This window comes from Oryctolagus cuniculus, chromosome 12, assembly GCF_964237555.1.
Source record: "Oryctolagus cuniculus chromosome 12, mOryCun1.1, whole genome shotgun sequence".
Lineage (NCBI taxonomy): Eukaryota > Metazoa > Chordata > Mammalia > Lagomorpha > Leporidae > Oryctolagus > Oryctolagus cuniculus.
Window position 1 is genome coordinate 16,093,919 of NC_091443.1, and position 7,203 is coordinate 16,101,121.

Below are 7,203 nucleotides of genomic sequence, written 5' to 3' on the forward strand. Positions count from 1 at the left end.
AAGTTGACTGTTTCTATTTGCAGGACTGTGGAGCTGCTCCTAAGGTGCATTTGGTTTTCCCTTTTATAGAGCTACAGATAAGCTGTGACAAAAGAACCTATGCTCAGATGAGTTTTTCTTGTCTTTCTCCCTCTGCTTTTAGTGTTGATCAAAGGGAAAAGTTTGCTTTTATTTTTAAGATCAATAATTAAGATAAATCATTTTGTTGATTTTGATTGGTTCATCTCGTAGTTCTGGGAGGTGTGACAAAGTCCTTTGTTAGGATTTGACATAGCGCATCTATGAAACGAGATGGTACAAAATGTCACTACTTTTTCTAAATTTCACTTTGTGTTCATTTAACTTAATTAATATTCTTCCCCCTCTATTAGAGCCATGTATCACTAAATGATGAGGATATATCCTGAGAAATGTGTCATTAGGAAATTTCATTTTTGAAAAGACAGTGCAGAATGATTTACACAGCTACAAGATCATTAGGGCATTTCATCTTTTGAGAACATGGTCATGTAATTTGACATCTTTGGCTGAAATATCATTATGTGGGATATGACTGTATTTGTACAGAGTTCAAATACATTATGATGACAACAAAATAATGATTTATTTGTTCATTATATTTCACAGCAGCAAATTATTTCAACTTTTCAGCTATTTTTTCTAGTGTTTATCTCTATAGTTTAGAAAAATCTCAGGGCTGGCGCTGTGGCGCAGTGGGTTAAAGTCCTGGTCTGAGGCACCAGCATCCCATATGGGCTGCCTGCTAGTGCTGCCTGCTCCTCTTCTGATCCAGTTCTCTGCTATGGCCTGGAATAGCAGTAGAACATGGCCCAAGTCCTTGGGCCCCTGCACCCACGTGGGAGACCTGGAGGAAGCTCCTGGCTCTTGGCTTCAGATCGGCCCAGCTCTGGCCATTGCAACCAATTGGGGAGTGAACCAGAAGATGGAAGACCTCTCTTTCTGTCTCTACCTCTCTCTGTAACTCTGTATTTCAAATAAATAAAATAAATCTTTATTTAAAAAAGAGAAATCTCTGTATTCTGATTGCCTAATTTAATATTGGAAGTGAATAATTTGACCTCCCATAATGGTTATCATGGACTATAGATAGGTCTTGGCCTCTCTCTACAGTACCACCTAGTAACTACTTCTCAAGTGGGTAACACAAGATAAGAGGGACTTTTTTTGTGTCTTGGATACTATATTAGTGTTCTCCAGGGCGCTCTCTCTCTTTCTCTCTCTCTCTCTATATGTATGTATAGTGTTCTCCAAGGACACATATCAGAAATAGATAAATAGAGGAGAGGGAATTTATGAATGAGAATTGGTTTATATGGTTTTGAAGGGTGAGAAGTATCACAACATGTCTTAGTCCACTGATAACAAATGCCCAACCTTTTTTGAAACGTCTTCACAAGTACCCAAAGTGTATCTGCATGTTCCTTAATCCAGTCACCAAAAATAATTGATCCTAGGGACTTTTTCTCCTGTTGAGTTTTTGTCTTATAGTGTTTGATTATTTCTTCTTTTTTTTTTGGCCTCCCTCTCTAGAACTGGTAGTAACTGGGTATTAGAGCAATTAGCGACTATTGTTTTCATGTCTCCTTTAGCTTTTCCTTTTTTTTTAAACTTGCTGAGAAATATTTCCCACTTATTATTTTCATATTTCTATTAAACTTTTATAATTTCTCTTCTTGTATGTATTTTATGATTTATTTTATTATTCTCTGATTATTCCTTTACAACAGTATCCTGTTCTTATCTTATAAACTTACTGTTTCTTTTACATCTTGCTGAATATTAATTTTTGTTACTTTAATATTTTCTTCTGTAATTTGCATTATTTCTTATTTATTTTATCATCTGTGTTATGATTCTCAATCTCTGGTTTTGGACTGATTATTTATATTTAAGAACGTGGCATTATGAGATTGAAATGTGGCACAGATTGTCTACACTAAAGAACTCTACTAAATGGTTACGTATGGTAATCTTTCACTGTTTTCTCTCTGGGGCCTCAATTTGTAGTAAGTGGTTGTAGAGTTACTTTTTGTTGTTTTTGTTATTGTTCTGTTATTATCTATGCAGAAAAGTAAGCTTCACTGTCCTGCTTTGGAGATGGTGTTCTGGGCGGAATGCTGTTGGAGATAAGCTTAGCTTTTGACATCTGTCATAGTTGGCTTTAAGGACTGTGGAGGAGGAAGAACTTTCTTGGAATTCCTGTTATTCCTGTTTAAAAGAAAATGTAGTATCTGAATTATATCTCCAGTTGTTTGCCAGGTTAACTGCTCCGTTCTGAAAGGATGATAAAACTTCCCTTTTCTCCACAAAGTGTGCCTGATGATTAAAGCCCAGACTAGATGACTGGATTCTAGGTTATACTCTAGGGTACCGGGAAGATTGGAACGTCTATCTTCCTAGGTGTGTACATTTCAAGGGGGAATGAGATGGAGACTTGAGAGGCATCTCTAGTACTCTGGCTTCTGGGAGATTTTATTCATGTACGGAAGGCTGGCTTAAAGACCTGGGTCCCTGATGTTTCAGAGGACACTCCAGGAGGTGCGAGGGACAGCTACCTCCTTCCCATTCACAAGCAGAGCAGCAGTAGCTTTCCATGTTACTCTCTGTGAAACATCGCTGATCCCGTAGGACAAGTGACTAGGATCTTACGGCCTTGCTGTTAGGGTAAGTCCAGAGCCGAGTGTGTGCGTGGTGTCTCTGGTGGGGGCAGTGCAGGAAACACTGTTTAATGTGGAGTATTGAAGATATAACCAGTGAAGATAATAATAAAATCCCAACAGGAGCACTACTGATAAATCCATTTTTTTTTTGTTTTCACCAGTCTGGCCCCCTGTGTGAGATTCTTTACAACCTCCTCTATCTACTCAGTCATCTCTCATTCATCTTTACATTGCTCAATCAATCGGGACTTTGAAGGTGTGATTAAATTAAGGCAGGTGAGGTGGGTGGGTGGACCATCTGGGTTGTTCTTCTGTAATTACAAGGATCCTTCTAAGGAGAGGCAGGGGAGACGTAAAGAAGAAAATAGGCCAGAGTGAGTCTTTGTGAGAGTAACACGGCCCCATCACCAGCTTTGAGGGTGAAAGAGGAGACCACAACTTGAAGAATACAGGAAGGCTGTAGAAGCCAAAGTATGCTTGAAAGCACTTAGGAAACTTACTCCTGGGCTTAAGCCAATCCTGAACATGAATGGTGGGCAGACAAACCTGTGCTTAGACTCTAGTTTTGCCATTATATCTCTGTAATGCAGTTTTATGTGGTGTGTATGGAGGAAGAATATGTGGGTTAAAAGGACAATTCCTTTTAAATTAGATCAAAATGAAAGACCAGTCTCCAAATAAATCAATATTCAGGTGCTATTTCTCCATATGAAAACTTTTAGCCATAAAATATTTCATCTGATACAGGATGAACTTCTGAAATGACATGGTTTATCAGGGAAATAAGGAGGCTTTATTTTCCTTTTCTTCCTCATTTATTGCATTTCATTTTCCTTACCTATCAACTAGGTATAATAACATCATCTGCTGTATATTAGTAGCAATTCTTTCATAGACATACATGCTCATCTTTATAATGATTATATTATATAATATTTATTGTAATGTGATATCACAACATATAAGGAGGAATACTTCAGAGAATGCATGTTATCTCAACATTTCTCACATTTGATAGCTACTCTCTTAATTTTCTGTGCACATGGGGCCACTGCTGTGGCATAATGGGTAAAGCCACCACCTACTATGTTGGCATTCAATATGGGCATGGGTTTGAAAACCAGCTGCTCCACTTCCAGTCCAGCTCTCTGTTATGGCCCTAGGAAAGCATTAGAAGATGGTCCAAGTCCTTGGGCCCCTGCACCCATGTGGGATACCCGGAAGAAACTCCTGGCTCCTGGTTTCAGATCAGCCCAGCTCCGGCTGTTGCGGCCATTTGGGGAGTAAACCAATGCGTGGAAGACCTCTCTGTTTCTGCCTCTCCTTCTCTCTCTGTGTAACTCTTTCAGATAAATAAATAAATCTTTAAAAAAATTTCTGTGCACAGAACTCTCTTGCTAAATGTAAATGATTGTCTTTCCTGCATGTGCATTCACACATACTGTGTGGAATCCTTAGTATGTTTTGCTTAAAAAGGTGGGAGGCGCTCTTACTCATAGTACTTCCTGAGCATCTGTTTTGAGAAAGTGGACTCTGCTTCTGGGTCTAACACACAAAACCAGACTACAGGATGTATCTCTATCTTTCTCTCTGCCCTGTTGGGTCAGGTTTGGTTTTAAGGTGGGAAGGAGCTTCCAGAGTGTGGGTGGAATGGGAAATAGAGCTGTTGGGAATAATACTTCGGTTAAAAGTCCAAATGGAAAATGATATGGTTGGTTTGAGAGTAAATGTCACCAGTACAGAGAAAAAGGAGGAAGAGAAAAGTATTCTGGAAGCCCAAATTAGACACTAAAGGACGCTGTGTAGCAGTAGGTGATCAGCTCCCACAGTGCCAGTGGGATGTTCTACTTGTGATGTGGTGCCAAGCACTTATTAATCAAAACTTGAATGAGAGTCCGTAAAGAAATAACTCTGTTAAAGGTTTTTTATTCCCCCTTATTCCACATCCATTTCAACATGATTTTTCATTTACTTTCATATTATACTTACAAATGCTGCTTAAATTTGCTTTAGCTAAATATTTTGTCCAATTATGACAGTAACAAAAAGGAATCAAGCTATTCATATCTATTTCCACAAGATTTCTTACTATGAAATTTTTTTATCCGAACAGTGGACCTGGACTAAGCTCATTTTAAATAATATACCAAGGGTTAGGATAAATGCTGTTCATTTAAATTAAAAAGTTAATCAAATGTAAGTGGCATTGTCAGATATGGGGAAGTAAAAGAATTCCCTTATTTATCTGATAAACATATCTTTTCAGGAATGCCTCCTTTATTAGATGAAAATATTTTCCGTGTTTGAAATATATCACAGGAATATTAATTTATTTGGAGAATGGGCCTTCATTTCTATCTAATTTGAAAGGAATTATCCTTTTAACCTGCATGTTCTTCTTCCACACACACTGCATCAAAAGGCTTTACTTCATCAAATGGAAAGTCGTGTTATTAATGAAGTTGAGTGAAGTTTTCTTTACAGATTACTCACTTTGCATATATTTCTACCAAGCACCTTCTTCTTAATTTATTTTACTATTTATTTTTTCTAACTCCTCTCTCCTCTTCCTCTTATTTCTCTTCCTCCTCCTCCTTCTTGTCACTTTATATTTTTAAATTTTTTAAGCTTTCCTTTTTTTTGAGAAAATTACCTTTAAAGAAAAAGCAAGAATGATGCAACTTTTGCAAGCACTTAGACATAACTATAACTTATGAGACATAAGAGTATCCTCCACTTAACACACTAAAACAAAGAATGTCCTTGGTATTTTGATTGGTATGACGTTGAATCTATAAATTGCTTTTGGAGTATGGACATTTGATGATATGGATTCTTCCAATCCATGAACATGGAACATTTTTCCATTTTTTGTGTATCTTCCCATATTTCTTTCTTTGATGTTTTATAATTCTCATCGAGAGATCTTTGACATCTTGGTTAAATTTATTCTAAGGTATTTGCTGTTTTTGTAGCTACTGTGAATGGGATTGATCTTAGGAGTTCTTTCTTAGCCATGGCATTATCTTTGAATAGCAATGGTGAGAGTGGGCATCCATGTTTGGCTCTGGATCTCAGTTGGAATGTTTCCAACTTTTCCTCATTCATAGGATGCTGAATTTGTCATAAATTGCCTTGATTGTATTGAGGAATGTTCCTTCTGTAGCAAAGTTGCTTAGAGTTTTCATCTTGAAAGTGTGTTGTATTTTATCAAATGCTTTTTCTGCCTCTATTGAAATAATCATATGGTTTTTGTAATGTGATAGATCACATTGATTGATTTGCAAATGTTGAACCATCCCTCCATACCAAAGATAATTCCCACTTGGTGTGGGTGGATGATCTTTCTGATGTGTTGTTGGATTCAATTGGCTAGAATTTTGTTGAAGATTTTGTGTGTATGTTCGTCAAGGAAATTGGTCTTTAGTTCTCTTTCTCTGTTGCATCTTTTTCAGGTTTATGAATTATGGTGATGCTGGCTTCATAGAAAGAGTTTGGCAGGATTCCTTCCCTTTCAGTTATTTTAAATAATTTGAGAAGAATTGGAATTAGTTTTTCTTTAAATGTCTGGTAGAATTCAGCAGTGAAATCATCCGGTCCTGGGCTTCTCTTTGCTGGGAGAGTCTTTATTACTGATTCAATTTCCATCTTGGTTATGGGTCTATTTAGGTTTTCTATGTCTTCATGGCTCGATTTAGGTAGGTTGTATGTGTCCAGGAATCTATCCATTTCTTCTAGTTTCCCAGTTTGTCTGCATACAGCTCTTTACAGTAATTTCCGATGATTCTTTTTGTTTCTGTGGTGTCTGTTGTTACATTCCCTTTTTCATCTCTGATTTTATTGATTTAGGTCTTTTCTCTCCCTTTTTTGGTTAGCTGGGCCAATAGTGTTTCAACTTTATATATTTTTTCCAAAAATCAACTGTTTATTTTTATGATTTTTGTAGTGTTTTTTGGATTCAATTTTGTTGCTTTCTCCTCTTATTTTAATTATTTCTTTTCTCCTATTAGTTATGGGTTTGTTTGCTGTTGTTTTCTTGATCCTTGTGATGTATTGATGGCTCAATTATTTGGTATCTTTCCAATATCTTGATGTAGGCACCAGTTGCTATAAACTTTCCTCTTAACACTGCTTTTTCTGTATCATGTAAGTTTTGATATGTTATATTGTCATCTTTATTCATTTCCTGAAATTTTTTGATTTCTCTTTTGATTTCTTCAATGAACCACTGTTTGTTAAGGAGAATGTTGTTTAGTCCATAGGTTTGCATATGTTATAGATATTACTGAGTTGCTGATTTCCAGCTTTTGAAGATGCATGGTATGACTTTTATTTGAATTTGCTGAGACCTTTTTGGCATAGGATGTGGTCAATCCTAGAGAAAGTTCCCTGTACTGGTGAGTATAATATGTATTCTGTGGCTGTAGGATAGAAAGTTCTGTAGATATCTTTTAGATCCATTTGGTCTATAGTGTTGATTAACTCTGTTGTGTCCTTGCTGGTTTTCTGTCTGGTTGATCTG

At 36.8% G+C, this 7,203-nt stretch overlaps 1 protein-coding gene across 1 annotated transcript in view; it reads left to right on the forward strand.

Annotated features, from left to right (window-relative positions):
- GABRG3 (gamma-aminobutyric acid type A receptor subunit gamma3) overlaps positions 1–7,203 on the forward strand; it is a 666,707-nt gene that overhangs the window by 188,399 nt on the left and 471,105 nt on the right. The gene's annotated exons all lie outside the window — the stretch shown is intronic.